General features: G+C 39.8%; 1 protein-coding gene across 9 annotated transcripts in view; it reads right to left on the bottom strand.

Moving 5' to 3' along the window:
- ENOX1 (ecto-NOX disulfide-thiol exchanger 1) overlaps nucleotides 1-25,287 on the bottom strand; it is a 612,333-nt gene that overhangs the window by 402,151 nt on the left and 184,895 nt on the right. For 7 of the 9 annotated variants that reach the window (XM_059902651.1, XM_059902650.1, XM_059902643.1 and 4 more), the window contains one exon: nucleotides 23,331-23,492. The exons of 1 other annotated variant lie outside the window; for it this stretch is intronic. The gene's annotated coding sequence lies outside the window, so the exon portion shown is untranslated. The remainder of the gene's footprint in view (nucleotides 1-23,330; nucleotides 23,493-25,287) is intronic. One more of the 9 variants, XM_059902644.1, reaches the window with a different exon arrangement.

Raw genomic sequence — 25,287 nt, 5'->3', positions numbered from 1 at the left:
GTATGTGGGGAACTTCCTGCTGACTTCTGACCATTGGTGTCTATGTTCCTGACCTCCTCACGAGACTACAAGGAATGAGGGGTAGATGAACATGGGGACCGGGGCTCAGAGGTTCTTGGAGACACAGAAAGTCAGACTTGCTTAGAAGGCTCAGGATAAAGCAAACTAAAAGGAGCCTGAAGGGAAGAAACTGCAGACGTTGAGATCTGCAAATGAGTGTTAGCTTCAGCTAACCATTAATTCTTAATCGGAAAGGAAGAATTTCAATATATTCACATTTAAAGAAGGCCATGTCTTACCACATAGAGACGTATAGGAAACTGGGAACAAGTTGACCTGTCCCAAAGAGACCCTCGATAGAGTAGGGAAAAGTAGTCTCAAGGAGTTCTTTGAGATGGCCACCAAGACAACCACCAGAGAGGGCAGGGCTCGGCGGTAAGGGCTATGTGTGCAGGGGTCCACCCAGGTGTAAGCAGCTGGTAGCGGGTCTCTTTAAAGGAAGGTGAGACCTGAAAAATCTAAATCTAGGTTCAGAGTGAAAGAATGAATCAGTGGGCTTCTTCTAAATCTGTGGTACCAAGATATAACCTGGGACACTCACGTCCTTTAGAAACACAAAATCCAACATCACCTGCAACACCAGGAACGACCATTAAATGGCATTCTGCATCCATTTTTACATTAAGTGGATTTTTATCATATTACATTCACTACAAATTAGCAATCTGCGCGTGCTGAGTCAGCTGAACTTCAGCTTTCTTAGTTTTTGTAAACTATAATGGACCCTTTTAGTACCAACAAGTAATGCTATGAGCATTCACAGACATATTATAACTTAATTCTCACCAGTGGTAGATGTGGAGCAGCTTCTCTACGAGGTATTTTTCAAGTGCTGACCAGAATAGCTGCACTAAGAACAGTTCCGTATGCTCAGGTGAATACCTAAAAATACACGCTTATTCTCCTTTCTAGCAGTGAAAGTCATTTTCAACCACCCTAAAAAAGACTTTGATGTCAATGTGTGTTAGCTTCAGCTAAGCTGTTTCAAATCCTATCCACACATTCAGGGGGATTCTTTCAAATTCTGATGAGCTAACCAAAAGTTACTTTGAAATTGTTATATTCCTTCCACACTGTTTGCATACAATTTTTAGTAAGCTCATCTTGAGTTCTAAGAACTTCAGAGTTTATTTTTATAGATAAGGTTCCACCCTCTTTCAATGGAATCCTGATGTTTTTTGTGTTATATATACAGAAATATGCTTGAGTGTTTAGGAATTTATTTTAGAACTAAAGAATTTAGTTTAAAATTTCATGTATGTATGTTATTTAGTATGCCATATTTATATTCAAGAACTTGTCAATTTTACACAGCTTGCCCTTTGGGAGATTAATTGCAGCAGATAGTAATGAAAGTCAGGATTCTGTTGAAATATATATAGACTTATTTTAAGGCTATTGGAAGAGTTAGTTTATTTGGTAGACCTTTCTTGCAGTTTCTTGCACCCTAACAAGAGCAAAATATTGGAATGGAAAGGGTCTGACTTAAGCAATTTTAGCAATCTCTGATTCCTACTGGCTTCTTCTGCCATCACTATTTAATTAATTTCATCAGAACCCCAGAGAGGAAAAAAGTTGTTTCATACATAATTTAAAATATTTTTTTTTTAAATCTTAAATTTTCTCAGAAGACATAGAACTATCATATAAATGAGAGGAAAGAAAGATTTAAAAACATATTTTCCAACCACGAGTGGTTCTAAGTTACAAATGATACTGTCTCTACTAACCTAGGGGATATTTTCAGTTGTCAAAATAAATTGGAGGAGTCTACTGGCCTAAACTGTATAGAAGCTGGAGAAGGTAAACATCCTGCAACACACAGGGCAGACATTCACAATGAAGAATTGTCCCTACCCAAAATGTCAACAGGGGACACGAGGATAAAATATAGAAGCAGATTAGGAGCAGAAAATTATTTATCTCTTTCCACTTGTGATATATCAAGTGTACAAAAAAAAGGTAATAATTTAGAATATCTGAAAACCATAATTTAAATAGCAGATCTAGTTAGTACAGATCATATCTGCACCCTGAAAACAAAGAAAATATCTTCTTTTCCAGTATCTGTCAAACAGGCACAAAATTTGACAATGTATTATGCCACAAATAAAACATCAATAAATTTCACCAAACAGGAAAGTGTAGAAAACATTCTTTTATCATGATGCAATAAATCTGTTAATTACTAACAAAACTAGAAAAAAGTATACCATATCTTCCAAAAATTTTAACCCTCTCATAATTTGGGGGTCAAGAAAATAACATCTAGAAAACAACTATATGGAAGAAAACCCCTATGGGGTAGTTAAAGCAGTGCTCAAAGGAAAATTCATAGACTTAAATAGTTTATTAATAAACAAGAACAAATAAAAAATAAATTGAGCATTCGAGTTAGGATGTTAAAAGAAACAAAAACTATAGAAAGCAGAAAAAGGAATATACATAAGTATAAATTAATTAGAAGAAAAAAGAGTAGAAGATTAATAAATAAATCAAAAAGCTAGTACTTACACTGTTAGCTAACCAAATCAAGGGGGATAAGGAAGAAAGCTGATACAATTATACAACAGAAGAAACAATAAGAGGTAAATAACACCGATATAGAAGACATTTCTAAAAAAATCGTTAAGAGATTTCTTTGCTCAACTCTATACAAATAAACTTCAAAACTTGGATGAAAGAGATAATTTTACAGAACATATGGTATCACAAACTGCCTCCAGAAAAAAAAAAGATCTATTCAGACCAATTACCATGCAAATAAAGAAAGTAAATGGTTACCCCCAAAACTGGACACACACACACACACACACATATAAGGCCTCAATGGTTTCACAGTACAATCTGCCAGAACTTTAAAGTAACAGATAATTCTAATATCATATAAACTCCTCCAGAGCATAAGGAAAAAAAGACAAGGGTGATTTCCAAGCTCTTCTTAACAAAGCAATAGTAACATTGATACCAAAACCTGACAGACCAAACCAAACAGAAAACTATAGTGCAAACTCAGGAATAGCAATACGGAAATCTGAAACCAAATATTGACAAACAGAATCCGGTAACAAATAAAATAATATGCATGGCCAGATGGAATTTATTTCAGGAATGTAAAGAACAAAAACCTTAGGAAGAAATCTGTCAACACCAAATTCCTCACTAGGGCACTTGATGTCTTTTAGAGAATGACAGTTTTCCTTTCCACATTAATCCCACCACTCCAATGACAACCACACTATGTCATTCAGCCTTCTGCATACTTTATGCTATTTCTTATCTCTTGACCTCTGCTAATTTTGTATCTGTGTTTGGAATGTCATGGGCCCCAACTTCCTCCCAGTTATAAATATTCTATCCACCCATCAAAACCGCATTTAAATATTAACTCATAAGAAAAGCTTCCTTGATTCTCGCCACAATCAGAAACCTCTCTCCTTCTGCTAAACCACTGAAAAGTGCTCTCGCTCTCTCTCTCTCTCTCCCCACCCCTCCTTCCCTCCCTCCCTCCCCCCTCTCTCTCATAGCACATGTATTTAACCCTGTATACAGATATTTATGCTTGTAAGGCACTACTTCTCCTATTAGACTGGAAACTTTTTTGAGGGTAAGGGCCATGTTTTAGGTGCCTTTGTATGCCAATCATCCCAAGCACCAATCCTTCCCTATTTGAATGTTCTGGTGCATGGACACATAAAAATCCAGAATATAAATGCAGAAAGCAAGCTGAACACTTGTGAGAAATGGTTTTCCTTAAAATGTTACTGCGTGTGCACAGAACAAAAAGTTAGAATATGAAAGTCAGCAGGGCAGTAACAACGCCAGCCTCACTCTCACCCCACAGCTGGAATCAGGGCAGCATGAAATGTGTTCAAGCTCCTGACGGAGGAACTCTAAATACCTTCAGCCAGCCAGTAATCTAACAGCAACAGCTACTGCAGAAGCCAAAAAGCTGCTAGAACCATCAATTCAAGGCATTGGGGGGGGTGGGGAATAAGTGAGTAAAGGAGTCAGAATGGAATTGTTGGTTTCATTAGCTTCTTGGTTGGTAAGCAGGTACTTCACACACTCACACACACACACCCTGCTATGCATACTCTTCCTCTTCACATTTTCATTTTCACGAAGCCCAGATATTAACCTGTGTTCTAAAATTTCACTGGAAACGTGTAAACTTGCGAGACAGTCATAATGTCGAGTTTCAAAATGTATGTGTAATTTGTTATGTGCAGCGGGGTCAACAGTCCTATCAGAACTGCACCAGAAGGTTTGCTAAGAATAGAATATTAAACAGAGCAGAGACTATGGGGTATAACGTGAGAAACTGACACTACGTTAGAACGGTACCAAAAGGTCATAATCCGACCATTGTTGATACACTTTTTGAGAACTGGACTTACAACGTAAACCTGTTACATTGCTATCAGGTGCCACTTCAAAAGCAATGATATCTAATGACATGACAAATTTCTGGATCATTCTGAATACAGGAGCTACAGTTTATTTTAAGACCACATAAAACAAAGAAGTTGACATACCTAGCGCTTTCCTAGAAGGGAAATGTAGTGCTTTATTTTTGGCCTGCCCCTCACGTTGATCCATCCCTCCTTCAGAATGTGCCCTTCTTAGATATTTGAGACGCCAGCTCTTGGTTTTCCTCCTGCTTCTCTCATGCTCCCTTATCTTTGCAGACCTCTCCTTCTCTACCTGCCCTTATATTTCAGTGGTCCCCAAGCTTCCATATGCAGCCCTCTCCTCATCTCACGCCACACTCTCTGCCATTTCAGAGCTTAATATTATTCACGGTTTCAACCCAAAACTAAAATCAAAGTCTTATGTCATCAAAATCTCTATCTCAGATAAGAATCCTGTACCCAAAATTCCCCAGGTGGTTATCAACTGCATATGCATAAACTGAACTCACTTTCTCTGTCCCAACCAAGAGAGACGAAATGATGGTCCCCCAAAGATGCCCATGTCCTAATCCCCAGAATCTCTGATTATGTGGCAAAAGGGATTTTGTAGATGTGAATTGGTTAAGGATCTTGAAATTATCTGGTTGGGCTCAATACAGTCACAAAGGTGCTGATAAACGTGAGGCAGAAGAGTCAGTGTTGAGTGATTCAATGTGGGAAAGACCTGACTGGCCATTGTTGCTTTTGAAGACAGAAGGGGGCCATGAAGCAAAGAATGTAAACAGCCTCTAGGAGCTGGAAGAACCAAGAAGGGATTCCTCCCTAAAGTGTCTGGAGGGAAAACAGCCATGCTGACACCTTAATTTTAGCCCAGTGAAACCCTTTTCAGACTTCTGGGCTCCAGAATTATAAGATAACAATTTTGTACTGTTGCAAACCACTAATTTTGTGGTAATTTGTTACAGCAGCCATAGGATACTAATATCACCAATTCTCTCCTTAGTCTATGGTACCACCTTGAAGCGTCCTTAGATTCATCAATCACTCTTGATTACCACTCTGCCACATGAGTTGCCAAGAACTACTGACTCTACCTCGTAAATTCTTCACGTTCCCTCCCAACCATCTGTTCTTACCTCCATGGGTACTCCCTGAGACAGATCTGCATCCTAGAGTCTTTACTAGTCTCCCTGAATCTACTTAAGCCACTCCCTCCCCCCAGTCCCAACCTAGGCAAGGTTAGTCTTCAAACTGTCCCCAGAGAATGTCTACATGACACAAATCTGATCAAGTCTCAAGCAAAATGGCTCACTACTGACGACAGAATGACAATACATTTCTTTACCTAAAAAAAGGGTCTTCATATTTTGACATCCACCTAACCATCCAATTTTAATCTCTGCCCTCTGTCTAAACTTGGTGCTCCACACAGCATTCCATTCATACTTGGTACTTCATCTTTACTCTCTGTCTGATGTTCCCTCACTACTTGTCTAAGTGGCAAACTCCTACACATCTTTCAACACTGAACCAACTGTGTTGGCAAGTTTTCAACAACGACCTCCTTGAAGGCTGGGACCTCTCTCCATCTCTTTCTCAGTGCCTAGCCCAGCCCTCACTCTGAACCAACAGAAGGGACAAGCCTTCCCTTCTCATGGCCTCTGACTTACGCCTGCCCTATCATTCTCCTAGTTTTGGCTCATATTTGGCTTTGGAATTACTTTGAGAAGTAACTCAGCAAGACACCATGCCCTCATACCCCTTAAATCTCAATGAACGGGTGCTAGATTTGAGAAGTGATACAAGAACAACCAACCCTGGCATCAGAGCCACTTCTTCTAGTGCAAGAACTTTACCTTAAAAGACAGACTTCGGACAAGAGGCTCTGTCAGTCTCAGTTCCGCTATAGATGAGACCTACTCAAAGCTATTCTTACACCAGCTCTTCACTTTTCCTTCTTGGTTATAAAGAATTCTGCTTTCTTTCAGTTTGCAGCGTAGATAAGTTTTTGTACTTTCAAATAATTTCCATCCCTTTTCTCTGGCCCATATCAAATTTCCTAATATTGTGTTTAAAATATGGAAATGAAAGTTAGACTCTAATATGGGCTTTATCAATGTTTAACACAGTGAGTGAATTATTTCATGATTCTTGTGTGTTACATTCTGGTTAATACAACCACAACCCAGATAATGTTGACCTTTTTGATAACAGGCCTATATTGCTGACTCATATCCCTGAGTGACAGAGTGAGAATCACTTTTTACCTGCAGAATACTTACATGTCAATTCCATTCTATACGATGGCTAGGATAATTTACCAGTACTTTTTTTTCCAGAATAAAAAAAATCTCACACTTTTGCAAAGAACTGTCTGATGCACTGACAGTATAGCTCATCATGAGTTGATGTACCACTCGATGACTGCAACCATTAGACTCAAATCAGAGCTTCATGAAGTTCCCTAGCAGTTTTCTTCACTTTTAAATATGTGCTATATATTTATGTGGGGAACAATTCAACTCCAAGTAAAAATACATACAATATTTAACAATCAGTTGATACAACTTCATTTCAGGAGCCACAAACACCAGAAATAAAGCTTTAGACAGACCATGTAGAAATAGTCTTAGGAGCTATCCTCTGATTTGATTAACCTCTGTGCATTTTTTCCGTTTAAGTCTACAATGAGAAAGACAGAGCTGAGAGCAGAGAACTCTTTTTTAGTTAATCTTCCTTTCTGAAAAGGCAATGGAAACAAAGGTCCAAATTATGTTTCTGAAGTGAAATGGGATGAGATAAACAAAAAATTTCATTCCTAATTCACTCCTGGGAAAAAATCTCAATCCAGATTAAGTATGTTTCTATTCATTTAACTAAATTAAGTTCATTTCACTTTCTCATACTGACCTGATAAAACTGAAGCATACATATTAGAGAAAAAATTTTGACATACTATAAGGATAAATTTAATATTATCTCATTAAAATAAGATGTATAAGTGAGTGGATTTGGAGTGGAAAAATCTGGATCACAGTCTTAGCTGTAAATAAATAAATAATAAATAAAAATTTTTTAAAAAAAGAAATATAAACTAGATTATAGCATAAATTGACACAGAAAATGGAACATGTGAAAGAGTGGCTGTGAGACACAGCCAATAGAAAATGACAAGAAATATATAACAATTAGTTTTCTTTATCGAAGGACACCATAAAGAAAGTAAACAGCTAATCCAAAAATGTGATGAAAGTGATACCCACAAAGGCTGTTACACAGAATATATGAGAATGCTTATATAAATCAAAAGATAGAGACAGCCCAACAGAGAAATGGGCAAATGTCAGAAACAGATATTTTAAAGCAGAGGAAGCATGAATGCCCAATAAAGTTATGAATGGATACTCAAATATTCAGAGAAATCTAAACTATGAGATACCATTTGACACCCAAGACTCGGCAGAAATTTAAAAACATACGGTTTCCAAATGTAGACAAGAACTCAGAGTATTGAGAACTGGTAGAAAATTAAATTTGTCTAACCACTTTAGAAAATAATTTAGCATCATATTTGATGGTGCACACATCCATTGACTAATCATTTCAATGAGTAAATATATTCCCCAGGGAAACACATGCACCTATGCATCAGAGACCTGAAAAAGGTGAAAGGTCTTGACAGCATTATTTGTAACAGCAAAAAAAAAAGAAAAAGAAAAGAATAAAACCCAATCTGATTATAAACAACTCAAATCATGTCCATTAACAAATCATTAAAAACTTTTGGAATAGTCATATAATAGAATATTTCACAGCAGTGAAATTAATACAGTGTGGCTACACTAATCTACATGAATAAATAAATCTCTGGAAAATCATGCTGAGTTAAAAAAAGAGCAAAAGAGAGTCTCGCCCTATCTATATAAACTACAAAAACATATAAAACAATACATTGTCTACCGATGCACACGTGAAAACCATAAGACACAGCATGATAATCCCAGGAAGTGGTTTGCTGGGAGACAGAGGGGAGAGGACAAAACTGGAGGAGGGGACACAGGGGTCATCTGATTGATTTCTAAGGTTCTATGTCTTTTTTTTTTTAATTATTTTTTATTGGAGTATAGTTACTTTACAATGTTGTGTTGGTTTCTGCCGTACAACCAAGTGAAGCAGCTATACATATACATATACCTTAAGCCATTTTTTTCACGTTCACATAACTTTTATTACAGTATACTGTTATAACTGTTTTATTTTATTACTGATTATTGTTTGTGTGTGTGTCCATCATTATTTTTTTTTAACATCTTAATTGGAGTATAATTGCTTTACAATGGTGTGTTAGTTTCTGCTGTATAACAAAGTGAATCAGCTATACATATACATATATCCCCATATCTCCTCCCTCTTGCATCTCCCTCCCACCCTCCCTATCCCACCCCGCTAAGTGGTCACAAAGCACCGACCTGATCTCTCTGTGATATGTGGCTGGTTCCAACTAGCTATCTATTTTACATATGGTAGTGTATATATGTCCATGACATTCTCTCACTTCGTCCCAGCTTACACTTCCCCCTCCCCGTGTCCTCAAGTCCATTCTCTACGTCTGTGTCTTTATTCCTGTCCTGCCCCTAGGTTCTTCAGAACCATATTTTTTAGATTCCATATATATGTGTTAGCATACAGTATTTGTTTTTCTCTTTCTGACTTACTTCACTCTGTAGGACAGTCTCTAGGGCCATCCACCTCACTACAAATAACTCAATTTCATTTCTTTTTATGGCTGAGTAATATTCCATTGCATATATGTGTCACATCTTCTTTATCCATTAATCTTTCGATGGACACTTAGGTTGCTTCCATGTCCTGGCTATTGTAAATAGAGCTGCAATGAACATGGTGGTACAGGACTCTTTTTGAATTATGGTTTTTGCAAGGTATATACCCACCAGTGGGATTGCTGGGTCATATGGTAGTTCTATTGTTGGTTTTTTAAGGAACCTCCATACTGTTCTCCATAGTGGCTGTATCAATTTACATTCCCACCAACAGTGCAAGAGGGTTCCCTTTTCTCCACACCCTCTCCAGCACTGATTGTAGATTTTTTGATGATGGCCATTCTGACTGGTGTGACGTGATACCTCATTTGATTTGCATTTCTCTAATGATTACTGACGCTGAGCATCCTTTCATCTGTTTGTTGGCAATATGTACATCTTTGGCGAAATGTCTATTTAGGTCTTCTGCCCATTTTTGGATTGGGTTGTTTGCTTTTTTGATATTGAGCTGCATGAGCTGCTTGTATATTTTGGAGATTAATCCTTTGTCAGTTGCTTCATTTGCAAATATTTTCTCCCATTCTGAGGGCTGTCTTTTCCTCTTGTTTATGGTTTCCTTTGCTGTGCAAAAGCTTTTAAGTTTCATTAGGGCCCATTTGTTTATTTTTGTTTTTATTTCCATTTCTCCAGGTGGTGGGTCAAAAAGGATCCTGCCGTGATTTATGAAATACAGTGTTCTGCCTATGTTTTCCTCTAAGAGTTTTATAGTATCTAGCCTTACATTTAGATCTTTAATCCATTTTGAGATTATTTTTGTGTATGGTGTTAGGGAGTGTTCTAATTTCATTCTTTTACATATAGCTGTCCAATTTTCCCAGCACCACTTATTGAAGAGGCTGTCTTTTCTCCATTGTCTATTGTTGCCTCTTTTATCAAAGATAAGGTGACCATATGGGCGTGGGTTTATCTCTGGGCTTTCTATCCTGTTCCATTGATCTATATTTCTGTTTTTGTGCCAGTACCATACCGTCTTGATTACTGTAGCTTTGTAGTACAGTCTGAAGTCAGGGAGCCTGATTCCTCCAGCTGTTTTTCTTACTCAAAATTTCGTTGGCTATTCAGGGTCTCTTGTGTTTCCATACAAATTGTGAAATTTTTGGTTCTAGTTCTGTGAAAAATGCCATTGGTCGTTTGATAGGGATTGCATTGAATCTGTAGATTGCTTTGGGAAGTATAGTCATTTTCACAATGTTGATTCTTCTTGATTCCAATCCAAGAACATAGTATATCTCTCCATTGTTTTATGTCATCTTTAATTTCTTTCATCAGTGTCTTATAGTTTTCTGCCTACAGGTCTTTTGTCTCCCTAGGTAAGTTTATTCCTAGGTGTTTTATTCTTTTTGTTGCAATGGTAAATGGGAGTGTTTCCTTAATTTCTCTTTCAGATTTTTCATCATTACTGTATAGGAATGCAAAGTGATTTCTGTGCATTAATTTTGTATCCTGCTACTTTACCGAATTCATCGATTAGCTCTAGTAGTTTTCTGATAACATCTTTAGGATTCTCTATGTATAGTATCATGTCATCTGCAAACAGTGACAGCTTTACTTTTTCTTTTCTGATTTGGATTCCTTTTATTTCTTTTTCTTCTGATTGCTGTGGCTAAAGCTTCCAAAACTATGTTGAATAATAGTGGTCAGAGTGGACAACCTTGTCTTGTTTCTGATCTTAAAGGAAATGGTTTCAGTTTTTCACCATTGAGAACAATGTTGGCTATGGGTTTGCCATAGATAGCCTTTATTATGTTGAGGAAAGTTCCCTCTATGCCTACTTCCTGGAGGGTTTTTATCATAAATGGGTGTTGAATTTGTTGAAAGCTTTTTCTGAATCTATTGAGATGATCATATAGGTTTTCTCTTTCAATTTGTTAATATGGTTTATCACATTGACTGATTTGCATATACTGAAAAATCCTAGCATTCTTGGGATAAACCCCACTCGATCATGGTGTATGATCTTTTTAATGTGCTGCTGGATTCTGTTTGATAGTATTATGTTGAGGATTTTTGCACCCATGTTCATCAGTAATATTGGCCTGTAGTTTTCTTTCTTTGTGACATCTTTGTCTGGTTTTGGTATCAGGTTGATGGTGGCCTTGTAGAATGAGTTTGGGAGTGTTACTCCCTCTGCTATATTTTGGAAGAGTCTGAAAAGGATAGGTGCTTAGCTCTTCTCAACGTTTGACAGAATTCACCTGTAAAACCATCCGGTCCTGGGCTTTTGTTTGTTGGATGATTTTTAATCACAGTGTCAATTTCAGTGCTTGTGATTGGTCGCTTTATATTTTCTATTTCTTCCTGGTTCAGTCTTGGAAGGTTGTGCTTTTCTAAGAATTTGTCCATTTCTTCCAGGTTGTCCATTTTATTGGCATAGAGTTGCTCGTAGTACTCTTTCATGATTCTTTGTATTTCTGCAGTGTTAGGTGTTACTTCTCCTTTTTAATTTCTAATTCTATTGATTTTTTTCTTGTTTTTTTTTAAACATCTTTATTGGAGTATAATTGCTTTACAATGATGTGTTAGTTTCTTTAACAGAAAGTTAAACAAAGTGAATAACAAAGTGAATCAGCTATACATATATCCCCATATCTCTTCCCTCTTGCGTCTCCCTCCCTCCCAGTCTTCTTTTTTTTCTTGATGAGTCTGACTAATGGTATATCAATTGCGTTTTTCTAGTCAAAGAACCAGCATTTAGTTTTTTGATCTTTGCTATTGTTTCCTTCATTTCTTTTTCATTTATTTCTGATCTGATCTTTATGATTTCTTTCCTTCTACTAACTTTGGGGTTTTTTTGTTCTTCTTTCTCTAATTGCTTAAGGTGTAAGGTTAGGTTGTTTGTTTGAGATGTTTCTTGTTTCTTGAGGTAGGATTGTATTGCTATACACTTCCCTCTTAGAAATGCTTTTGCTGCATTCAATAGGTTTTGGGTTGTCGTGTTTTCATTGTTATTTCTTTCTAGGTATTTTCTGATTTCCTCCTTGATTTCTTCAGTGATCTCTTGGTTATTAAGTAGTGTATTGTTTAGCCTCCATGCGTTTGTATTTTTTACAGATTTTTTCCTGTAATTGATATCTAGTCTCATGGCATTGTGGTCGGAAAAGATACTTGATACGATTTCAATTTTCTTAAATTTACCAAGGCTTGATTTGTGACCCAAGATATGCTCTATCCTGGAGAATGTTCCAGGAGCACTTGAGAAGAAAGTGTATTATGTTGTTTTTGGATGGAATGTCCTATAAATATCAATTAAGTCCATTTTGTTTAATGTATCATTTAAAGCTTGTGTTTTCTTATTTATTTTCATTTTGGATGATCTGTCCATTTGTGAAACTGGGTTGTTAAAGTCCCCTACTATGTTTGTGTTGCTGTCGATTTCCCCTTTTATGGCTGTTAGCATTTGCCTTATGTATTGAGGTGCTCCTATGTTGGGTGCATAAATATTTACAATTGTTATATCTTCTCTTGCATTGTTCCCTTGATTATTATGTAGTGTCCTTCTCTGTATCTTGTAATAGTCTTTACTTTAAATTCTATTTTGTCTGATATGAGAATTGGTACTCCAGCTTTCTTCTTTTATTTTTATTTTTTGGCAGCGCTATTCCCTCACATTTATTTTTAAATTTATAATATGTGAATTTCCATAGGGGTGGGAAAGATGCTCCTGCTTTCTTTTGATTTCCATCTGCATGGCATATCTTTTTCCATCCCCTCACTTCCAGTCTTTATGTGTCGCTAGGTCTGAAATGGGTCTCTTGTAGACAGCACATATACGGTTTTTGTATCCATTCAGCCAGTCTATGTCTTTTGGTTGGAGCATTTAATCTATTTACATTTAAGGTAGTTATTGATATGTATGTTCCTATTACCATTTTCTTAATTGTTTTGGGTTTGTTATTGTAGGTCTTCTCCTTCTCTTGTGTTTCCTGCCTAGAGAAGTTCCTTTAGCATTTGTTGTAAAGCTGCTTTGGTGGTGCTGAATTCTGTTAGCTTTTGCTTGGCTGTAAAGGTTTTAATTTCTCTGTCGAATCTGAACGAGATCCTTGTTGGGTAGAGTAATCTTGGTTGTAGGTTTTTCTCCTCATCACTTTAAATATGTCTTACCAGTCCCTTTTGGCTTGCAGAATTTCTGCTGAAAGATCAACTGTTAACCTTATGGGGCTTCCCTTGTATGTTATTTGTTGCTTTTCCCTTGCTGCTTTTAATATTTTTTCTTTGTATTTAATATTTGATGGTTTGATTAATATGTGTCTTGGCGTGTTTTCCTTGGATTTATCCTGTATGGGACTCTCTGTGCTTCCTGGACTTGATTATTTCCTTTCCCATATTAGGGAAGTTCTCAAGTATAATCTCTTCAAATATTTTCTCAGTCCCTTTCTTTTTCTCTTCTTCTTCTAGGACCCCCTATAATTCAAATGTTGGTGGGTTTAATGTTGTCCCAGAGGTCTCTAAGACTGTCCTCAATTCTTTTCATTACTTTTTCTTTATTCTGTTCTGTGGTAGTTATTTCCACTATTTTATCTTCCAGGTCACTTATCCATTCTTCTGCCTCAGTTATTCTGCTATTGATTTCTTCTAGAGAATTTTTAATTTCATTTATTGTGTTGTTCATCATTGTTTGTTTGCTCTTTAGTTCTTCTAGGTCATTGTTAAACGTTTCTTGTATTTTCTCCATTCTATTTCCAAGATTTTGGATCATCTTTACTATCATTACTCTGAATTCTTTTTCAGGTAGACTGCCAATTTCCTCTTCATTTGTTTGGTCTGGTGGGTTTTTACCTTGTTGCTTCATCTGCTGCACTTTTCTCTGTTTTCTCATTTTGCTTTACTTACTGTGTTTGGGGTCTCCTTTTCACAGGCTGCAGGTTTGTAGTTCCTGTTGTTTTTGGTGTCTGCCCCCAATGGCTAAGGTTGGTTCAGTGGGTTGTGTAGGCTTCCTGGTGGAGGGGACTGGTGCCTGTGTTCTGGTGGATGAGGCTGGATCGTGTCCTTCTGGTGGGCAGGAATATGTCCGGTGGTGTGTTTTGGGGTGTCTGTGAACTTATTATGATTTTAGGCAGTCTCTCTGCTAATGAGTGGGCTTGTGTTCCTGTCTTGCTAGTTGTTTGGCATAGGGTGTCCAGCACTGTAGCTTGCTGGTCCTTGAGTGGAGCTGGGTCTTAGCATTGAGATGGAGATCTCTGGGAGAGCTTTCGCTGTTTGATATTACATGGATCAGGGAGATATCTGGTGGACAAATGTACTGAACTCGGCTCTCCCACCTCAGAGGCAGAGGCCTGACACCCGGCCGGAGCACCAAGACCCTGTCAGCCACATGGCTCAAAAGAAAAGGGAGAAAAAAAGAAATAAAGAAAGAAAAAAATAAAATAAAATAAAGTTATTAAAATAAAAGTATTATTAAAAATTAAAAAATTAAAAAGTAATAAAACAAAGAAAAAAAAAAAAGAAAGAAGAGAGCAACCAAACCAGAAAACAATGCCATCAATGATAACAAGCACTAAAAACCATACCCCCAAAAAGAAAACAAAACGACAGACGTAACCCTAAGACAGATGGTAAAAGCAAAGCTATACAGACAAAATCACAAAGAAGCATACACATACACACTCACAAAAAGAGAAAAAGGAAAAAATTATATATATCTATATACAAAAAAAAGAGAGCAACCAAATCAATAAACAAATATAGCAATGATAATAAACTCTAAATACTGAACTAAGATAAACATAAAACCATAAACAAATTAAATCCAGAGAGCAAACCCCAAGTCTACAGTTGCTCCCAATGTCCACCGCCTCAATTTTGGGATGATTCATTGTCTATTCAGGTATTCCATAGATGCAGGGTACTTCAAGTTGATAGTGGGGATTTAATCCACTGCTCCTGAGGCTGCTGGGAGGAATTTCCCTTTCTCTTCTTTGTTCGCACAGCTCCTGGGGTTCAGCTTTGGATTTGGCTCCGCCTCTGTGTGTAGGTCGCCTGAGGGCATCTGTTCTTCACTCAGATGGGACAGGGTTAAAGGAGAAGCTGATTCGGGGGCTCTGCCTCACTCAGGCCGGGGGCAGGGAGGGGTATGGAATGCGGGGCGAGCCTGCGGCGGCAGAGGCCAGCGTGACGTTGCAACAGCCTGAGGCGCGCTGTGTGTTCTTCCGGGGAAGCTGTCCTTGGATCACGGGACCCTGGCAGTGGTGGGCTGCACAGGCTCCTGGGAGGGGAGGTGTGGAGAGTGATCTGTGCTCGCACACAGGCCCCTTGGTGGCTGCAGCTGCAGCCTTAGCATTTCATGCCGGTCTCTGGGGTCCGCACTGATAGCCGCGGCTCACGCCTGTCTCTGGAGTTCGTTTAGGCGGTGCTCTGGATCCCATCTCCTCACGCACCCCACAATAATGGTCTGTTGCCTCTTAGGCAGTTCCAGACTTTTTCCTGGACTCCCTCCCAGCTAGGTTTGGCGCACTAGCCCCCTTCAGTCTGTGTTCACACAGCCAACCCAAATCCTCTCCCTGGGATCTGACCTCCGAAGCCCGAGCCTCAGCTCCCAGCCCGCAGTCCTCCCGGCGGGTGAGCAGACAAGCCTTCGGGCTGGTAAGTGCTGGTCAGCACTGATCCTCTGTGCGGGAATCTCTCCGCTTTGCCCTCTGCACCCCTGTTGCTCTGCTCTGCTCTGTGGCTCTGAAGCTTACCCTCTGCCCACACCCCATCTCTGCCAGTGAACGGGCTTCCTAGTGTGTGGAAACTTTTCCTCCTTCACAGCTCCCTCCCACTGGTGCACATCCCGTCCCTATCCTTCTGTCTCTTTTCTTCTTTTTTCTTTTGCCCTACCCAGGTACATGGGGAGTTTTTTGCCTTTTGGGAAGTCTGATGTTGTCTGCCAGCGTTCAGTAGGTGTTCTGTAGGAGTTGTTCCACATGTAGATGTATTTCTGATGTATTTGTGGGGAGGAAGGTGATCTCTATGTCTTCCTCCTCCGCCATCTTGAACGTCTCTCGCTACGGTTCTATTTCTTAAGCTGTGACACACACAGATGCTGTTTTACTATTCCTCATAATGTAAATACATGTTACGTATTATTCATTATATGCATAAAATATTTCATTAAAATCCTAAAAAAGTGCTGTGGAAGGGAGTGAGCGGCAAACCCTGGGCAGAACTGGGGACTCGGCCAGGTATGTCTTTGATTCCCTCCCACCTGCATCTTTCCTCAGACTTAAAGGCACACCTTATAGGTTCCAGCCACAAATCCTGCCAAAGGATAATCAAGGTTTGGGCTCATAAAAGTTTCAGGTAACACTTCCCAAGGCACCTTTGAAATGAACAGACAAGCTTTGGCTTTGAAGTCCTCCCAATAAGCCTCACATCTGCCTGGTGTCACCTTCTCCCTGGGGTGCCCCACCCCCACCACACAAGCTCCTCAATGGAGGTGACTGGGGCGACATGCAGACCACTTCAAAAAGCTTCCTGGAGCTTCTTCTAGACTAATTACTCCTAACTATCACAATGCTCTGTATGTATTTTTCACAGTATATGGCCGGCAAGTTTTTAATCATTCATCTTAGTGGGGAAAAAAATCATTTGAACCTCTTTTGGACAGATATGAGATGTGAAAGGAATCCAAGGAAATGTACCAGTACAATGTCTTGTGATTAGATATCTATTTAAACAAAGTGAGTTCTAGATTTAAGACTTTTGTGGTTGTATGTCAGCTGATCAATGTTTCCTGAAACATTCAGTCTTTATAAACATAACTTAGTGTATTTGTGGTAATTTAAAATCTTGAGTGTCTGAGACAGGTAAAAATGTGTGATTAAGTAACTTCTGGGAAGAGTCATGTGGTTTTATTCATAGGTGATTCAAAATACTATCGCTGTTTTAATAAAACCAAATACACATAGAATGAAAAACAAAATCCTAGGGAAAAAACATTTAAGGGATAGACTACTTGATTTACTCGTAAATAATAGAACATCAGTATATCTATTAGTATGTGATTTAAGTTAATTCCTCAAAATTAGTTTGGTTGCATTTTTATTTATTTACATATTTTTAACATTCATTTATTTTTTTTTAACATCTTTATTGGAGTATAATTACTTTACAATGTTGTGTCAGTTTTGCTGTATAACAAAGTGCATCAGCTATATGTATACATATATCCCCATTGGTTGGATTTTTAAATTTTTACATCAGTATACAAAAGTTATTGGTATAGATTTTTCTATGCTGAAAATGCAATCTTAATGAAATATATTATGGAAGGAAGGAAGGAAGGGAGGGAGGGAGAAAAGAAGAAAAAAAGAAAGGAATTAGACTTTTGCTAAAGACAGCCTACATGATTCAATTAAGCCAACTTAAGGTGCACTGATATTTGCCAGATTACTAGCCTTCTCTGCAGAGAAAAGGTCCTAAAACTGCTATTGTTTATCACAAACTCTCCTAAAGTCAAATTTGGATCTGATAAAGTCAACAATTCTTCAGCACTCTGAAAATCAATCTCAAGTAGAAGTTGCTAATAATTATTCCTTTGCCGGGTACCCATACAAAAACAATGTCAGAAATTCTTAAAGTTCTACTTGATATTCTACATCAGGGGGTCCCCAACCCCTGGGCCATGGACCGGTACCAGTCTGTGGCCTGTTAGGAACCAGGCTGAACAGCAGAAGGTGAGCGGCAGACGAGCAAGCAAAGCTTCATCTGTATTTACAGCCGCTCCCCATCGCTTGCATTACCACCTGAGCTCCACCTCCTGTCAGATCAGTGGCAGTATCAGATTCTCACAGGAGCACGAACCCTACTGTGAACTGCACATGCGAGGGATCTAGGTTGCACGCTCCTTATGAGAATCTAATACCTGATGATCTGAGGTGGAGCTGAGGTGGTGATACTAGTGCTGGGGAGCGCCTGTAAATACAGATTATCATTAGCAGAGAGGTTTGACTGCACAGAGACCATAATAAATCAATTGCTTGCAGACTCATATCAAAACCCTATCAGTGAGTGGCAAGTGACAATTAAGCTGCAGCTGGTGGCAGGCTATAGTGGCAAGTGAGTTGATGTACTTCAATTGTACAGCTGCACCTGGTAGCAGGCTTTAAGTCAGAATCCAACACTTATTTTAGTCTGTACGTGGCCTGCCCATTATTCTATTTACCACTTCCGTCCATGCCTCTTTCCCGCACCGCGCACTTGTCTCAGTCACAGTTTTGGTAAGCCCTCAGGCTAACCCTAGCCAAAATTAGTAAAAAACAAACGTTGCTGGAGAGCTTCTTTGAAAAGGGGGAAAGACCCAACGAGGAGACAGCAGAAAACTCTAAGACTGCCAACAAAAAGAAAGTTGCATTTCAAAGAAAATACCAAGAGTCTTACTTAAATTATGGGTTCATTGCAACAGGTGATTCACATTCTCCAAACCCACTTTGTACAATATGCAGCGACCAGCTATCCAGCGAAGCCGTTTGGAAACTTTCAAAACTGTTCCACCAGGCTTCCCTGGTGGCGCAGTGGTTGAGAATCTGCCTGCCAATGCAGGGGACACAGGTTCGAGCCCTGGTCTGGGAAGATCCCACAGGCTGCGGAGTGACTAGGCCCGTGAGCCACAATTGCTGAGCCTGCGCGTCTGGAGCCTGTGCTCCGCAACAAGAGAGGCCGCGACAGTGAGAGGCCCGTGTACCGCAATGAAGAGTGGCCCCCGCTTGCCGCAACTAGAGAAAGCCCTAGCACAGCAACGAAGACCCAACACAGCCATAAATAAATACATACATAAATAAATAAGTAAATAAATAAATAAATAAAAATTTTTTAAAAAACTGTTCCACCACATGGGGGCCAAGCACCCTGCATTAAAAGACAAGCCTCTGGAGTTTTTCAAAAGAAAAAATGTGAACACAAAGAACAGAAGCAATTATTGAAGGCCACCACTTCATCAAATGTGTCTGCACTGAGAGCATCATTTTTAGTGGCTAACCGCATTGCTAAAGCTAAGAAGCCCTTTACTATTGGTGAAGAGTTGATCCTGCCTGTTGCAAGGACATTTGTCATGAACTTTTAGGAGAGGCTGCGGTTCAAAAGGTGGCACATGTTCCTCTTTCGGCTAGCACCATAACTAGACGAATTGATGAAAGAGCAGAGGATACTGAGGCACAACTGTTAGAGAGGATTAATGAGTCACTGTGGTACGCAATCCAGGTTGATGAGTCTACCAGTGTTCACAACAAGGCAACAATGCTCGTTTTGTGCGATACGTTTTTCAGGAGGATGTGCATGGGGATGTATTACGTGCACTTTTGTTGCCAACCAACACCACAGCTGCAGAACTATTCAAGTCTTTGAATGATTACGTACCAGGAAAACTGAACTGGTCATTTTGTGTCAGTGTATGCACAGATGGAGTGGCTGCCGTGACTGGTCTCACTACTCGGGTCAAAGAGGTCGCTTCGGAATGAGAGTCTACGCTCTGTGTCATCTGTAGAGACGTGCTGGCTAGCCAAAGAACGTCACCTGAACTTAACAGCGTTTTGCGGGATGTGATTAAAATTATCAACCACATTAAAGTACATGCCCTTAACTCACGTCTGTTCGCGCGGCTCTGTGAGGAGATGCACGCAGAGCACACACGTCTTCTCTTATACACAGAAGTGAGATGGCTTTCTAAAGGTAGTTCACTGGCCAGAGTTTCTGAGTTCTGAGAGCCGCTCCAGAGATTTCGTTTAGAAAAACAGTCACCACTGGCAGCACATTTCAGTGACACAGAATGGGTCGCAAAACTTGCTTACTTGTGTGACATATTCAACCTGCTCGACAAACTCAATCTGTCACTTCAGGGGAGAACGACAACTGTGTTTAAGTCGGCAGATAAAGTGGCTGCATTCAAAGCCAAACTGGAATTATGGGGGCGACGAGTAAACACTGGGACTTTTGACATGTTTCAAACAGTAGCAGAGATTTTGAAAGAGAATGAACCAGGGCCTTCTTTCTATCACCTATTGCAGCTTTCAAAAGAGTTTGAGCATTACTTCCCAACCACAAAAGATCCCCAAACTGGGAAGGAATGGATCCGTGAACCATTTGTGAATAAGCCAGGTGAATCGACTTTGTCCGTGCTAGAAGAGGATCGACTGCTTGAGATCTCAAATGACGGTGGCCTTAAAAGTATGTTTGAGACAACTTCCAATCTCCATATGTTCTGGATTAAAGCCAAGGCAGAATATCCTGAGATTGCCACAAAAGCACTGAAAAGCCTGCTTCCATTTCCAACACCCTGTCTTTGTGAAGCAGAGTTTTCTGCAGTGACAGCAACCAAAACGAGATCACGGAGTAGACTGGACCTAAGCAACTCACGTCAGGTGTCACTGTCTCCCATCACCCCAAGATGGGACCAGCTAGTTGCAGGAAAACAAGCTCAGGGCTCCCACTGATTCTGCATTATGGTGAGTTGTATAATTATTTCATTATATATCACAATGTAATAATAATAGAAATAAAGTGCACAATAAATGTAATGCGCTTGAATCATCCCAAAACCATCCCCCACCCCGCTCCGGTCTGTGGAAAACCTGTCTTCCATGAAACCAGTCCCTGGTGCCAAAAAGTCTGCAGACCACTGTTCTACATCACTGAAGTTCTCAAAAATATTAGCACCTCTCATAATAATTACTCAGTAACAGTATTTGGCTACTGTTTCGTATATTAACAGAATAAATACTAACGAATTCCAAGAACTGCTAGTATTCTTGGTTTAAAATTTTTGCTAAAAATTGTTTTAGAGGAGAGCAGCAGTCTAGGGTCTGGTAGCGATTGCTTCCGGGAGTGACTTCCTCACCTATTTACCTTCCGGCAGGTTGTGTGGATCGACAGTTTTGCAGACAGCAAAGGAATTCTACTGTTTTGCCCAGAGTGCACCTTCAGGTCTACATACTTCCAGGGAAAAGGACCAAAATAAAGAAAAAATTCCACAGCCTTACCCACTGATGGATCAGAAATAAAATTGTTTGGGGATGGGGTGAGCAGAGAGAGAGTCTGCGAGACCGCTAGAGGAGGGTCCCTCCAAGTCTCTGAGTCAGCTGCAAATTCCCCAATTTCCTTCTCTTGGTTACCCTGTCTGTAGTGAAACCCTTAAAATGAAACCCTTAAAATAAATTTAAAAAAAAAAGAGATGCCTCTTTTCTTTTAGCAGATGTACTCTACTAGTTGAAACAATCACAAGACAGCCCAGATTTCAGGGGAGGGGACAGAGTCCCTAAAATAAAAAAAGCAGCCCTTCAAAACCTTCAAAGCTTATCTGGAAGGTGAAGTCAATTGGGAGGAGCTACAGAACATGTTTCCTGCTTAGCAGGAATCAGAGAGGGAGGGTGGGGAAGCCCTGCTCTTGAGGACCTGTTTGGATTTGTAATTCTGTGGCTTTCCCCCACTCCAGCACACACAGGCACCCCTTTTCAAACAATTCGTCAGCCTTCCTCCAGGGGAAGATCTTGACTATTTAAAACTCAATTCATAGTGAGGATCCTCCATAAATATTAGTCATCTGAACTCCTCCCCCTTCTCCTCTTGTCAAAATATACGATCTGTTTTGCACAGAAGCTGAGAGATGGAGTTTGGAAGCACGCTGAAACTAGAAGTTCAGGCAGTTGAAACCATCTGGGTTTTTGGACCACAGTCTGATCCTCATATCTTCAAGTTCCAGCAGGATCTCTACAAGGTCAGCCAGTTGATTCTCTCTTACGGAGCCCCATCAACACCAACCCCATTTGCTCTCGCGTGGGTGAAAGTATGTGGAATTGCAAGGAAAGAAGGCAGAAGAAACTCCCAAGATGTGCAGACAATCTGCCCTTTAAAATATTTCTCCTCCCTTTGCAACCTGGAATGCGGACCACAGGAATGTAGTACGATCCTTGGACTAGACAATTTCAATCATGAGCAAGTGTGAATGTCTGTGATGAAAATAGCAGCTGACTTGGGTCCACAAACAGAGGTCAAGGACATCTTTCCACATGCACTGTTACCAGTGCCTGCCTGGTGTAATAGTGTGAATAAAGATTAGTCTGTACACGCACACACGCACACGCACACACACATTATTCTTCAAAACAGCATCTTCATATGAGGAGACTTATATTTGTATAAAATAATGTGTTTGAAAATTACAGGCAATGTAGCAACAATTCCTGAATTATTCTGTTTGTTTAGTACTTCAGTTCAAAAGGCTAATCAGTATTTTGTTTAAGCTGCAGGAAGCAGGGCCTGAGGCTGACACACAGGACCTATAGCATCTAATTTCCGGCTGATACAGTAGGTGGTTAGGATATGTCAGGCACTGTGCTGCCTTCCATTTATCACCTCACTGAATTTACACCGCAGCCCTGGCAAGTAGGTATTATCATCTTGATTTTACAAATGAAGAAACAAAGCTTGAGTGAATTTACGTAACTTCCTATGCCCCATAGCTAACTACTGGTGGAGCCAACATTCCAACAAACCCAGGCCTAACTCGAAATTCCACACCTGAGGCTACACCACTGTTTATTGGGAGCTGGGCCGTGTGGAGGCCATGGAATTGCCCTGCTCCAGTCTCCCTTCAAGACAGCCTGCTGCAGGAAGCCTGGCTCACAGACAGTTGCTGGACCTTTGAATCCACCGTGGCTTTCCTCTGAGACCACGATTCCCTGGGGCTTCTCTCCACCCATCTGAACTTGACCAGAATTGGCCCATTCCCACCCGACCTGGGATTCCTCTAAAGCTGCACCATCTAATTCAGCTGCCACCAGCAGCACGTGACAATTGAGCACCTCAAATGTGGGTAGTGTGGCTAAGGAGATAAATATTTAATTGTATTTCATTTTAATTAATTTAAGTCTAAGTAGCCCCAAGTGGCTACTGGCTACCATACTGGAGAGCACAGACCCAGAACATTTCTGTGGCTGCAGAAAGTTCTATTAAACTGCACTGCCCTAAAAGGACAACTTCTGCTTTAAAGAGATCATCAGATTGAAATCTGCAAAGATCCACAGGGGAGGTGAAAAAGACTTACCTACCTGAGAGGCACTTCCCTTTGAGATAGTCGTCCCAGAAGAGCCTGCAGACACTAGGAAGATGGTCAGAGGGGAAGAGAGGTGGATGGACAGCAGGAAGGCAGCAGCACGGAGCTCAGGTGACTCAGAGACACACTGCCTCTCTGGGGCTGGTCGCGCAGCTGGGGAAACAAAGCGTATCTTAGAAAGGGGAGAGTAGCATACCTGGGTCAATGGGGCTGAGCGAGCAGGATTTTATGTGGCTATTGAGAGAGAAGGGGAACGAGGACCCACGTGAGGTAAAGGTCTAGGTGTAATACCAGGTAGGAGGAGTTAGTTACATTTTTTTTCCGTCGGTTTCTCCTACTCTTTTCTTTCTCCCTGATTATCTGACTCTGATCTCCTTGCAAAATCCTTATTGTCCCCCGTTCTCCTCCACCCTCCAGCCACCAGAAAAAAAAAAAAAAATACCTGCAATAAATACTTTATTTCTTTTATGTATTAGACTTTCATGTTCATTAGTCTTCATGCAGATTAACTGAACATTAAATTTTTTTTCTCAAGAAAAGTTAACTGTTCTTTGAACATGTATTATGACCCTCAGTTAACATTCTTTCATTAGGCCATAGAGTCAGTGGTAAGATGAGGTTATACTTTTTACCTTCATCAGAGGTATTTTCACAGGAAAATGTGGGCTAACACTAGCTTTCTTGTATAAAATAAGAATAAAAAATCTTGCGAAAATAAAATACGCTTAAAAAATACGTACAGGGCTTCCCTGGTGGCGCAGTGGTTGAGAATCTGCCTGCCAATGCAGGGGACACGGGTTCGAGCCCTGGTCTGGGAAGATCCCACATACCGCGGAGCAGCTAAGCCCGTGTGCCACAACTACTGAGCTTGCGCGTCTGGAGCCTGTGCTCCGCAACAAGAGAGGCCGTGACAGTGAGAGGCCCGCGCACCGCGATGAAGAGTGGCCCCCACTCGCAGCAACTAGAGAAAGCCCTCACACAGAAACGAAGACCCAACACAGCCAAAAATAAATAAATTAATTAATTAACTAAAAAAAAATACGTACATACAATTTCACTTACTGAAAAGCTATAATTAAGGCAAAGGTCTTTTCTTTAAACAATCAACTTTAGGAGCGACTTGCAAATTAATGTGTTCTTTTCTTTAACAGTCATTAGCCTGAATTGGTACCTAAGCCATAACATGAGAAAATAAAAGATTCATATCAACAGTTTTAAATTCTGTAGCCTCAATTCCCAGATATACTCTTAATAGTTGGTTTTATGAATTTCTCTTTAAAATGTGTGAAATTAATACATTCATCTAAAAAGGCAACTGAGAATCCATACACAGCTCAAAAATACAAACTTCAGAAACACAGATGTTCTACCAAATTCTCACTTGCTTACTCCCAGCTAAATTCATCACTGAGCGTTAAAAAGATTTTCTAAACTGTCGAGGACAAAAAAAAAAAAAAATGGTATTATACATTCATATCTGGCTCTGTCACCATCTAGGGCATGTTACTATAGACGTTATACATCTGGGCAGGAGGAAAGGATCTATTTGGGAGCTTTTGGCTACCATGACAACTGAGTGTAAGTCTCTCAAACAGTTCGGTCTCTGCTCCTCTACTTTTAACACCACTGCAGGCCTTTCATTTTCATTCCAAAAGCCCAGAGTAGGTACCATTTTAAAACAACAATCATCACAGTAAATAATATTTACGTGTAGGAAGTCAGTTCCTAGAGCATGTTTCTCTTGCTTCTGTCCTAGTTTATTACTGTGGGTAGGACAAATTCTTTCTAATTGCAGTGATGCAGTTAAAGTAGTTTGGACTTTATGGCTTTTAGATGAGGAAGTCCTCTATTTCTGAGTTACTCAAGAGATGGTGCTTAGTGAAAAAGTCTTAATGAAAATTAGCCACCATTATTTTTCCCATGAAGAAGCCTCCCTTCTGGATGTTAA

This window comes from Balaenoptera ricei, chromosome 18 (assembly GCF_028023285.1).
Source record: "Balaenoptera ricei isolate mBalRic1 chromosome 18, mBalRic1.hap2, whole genome shotgun sequence".
NCBI lineage: Eukaryota > Metazoa > Chordata > Mammalia > Artiodactyla > Balaenopteridae > Balaenoptera > Balaenoptera ricei.
The sequence above is the reverse complement of the archived record's forward strand: the minus strand, read 5'-3'. Positions and strand labels throughout refer to the sequence as shown.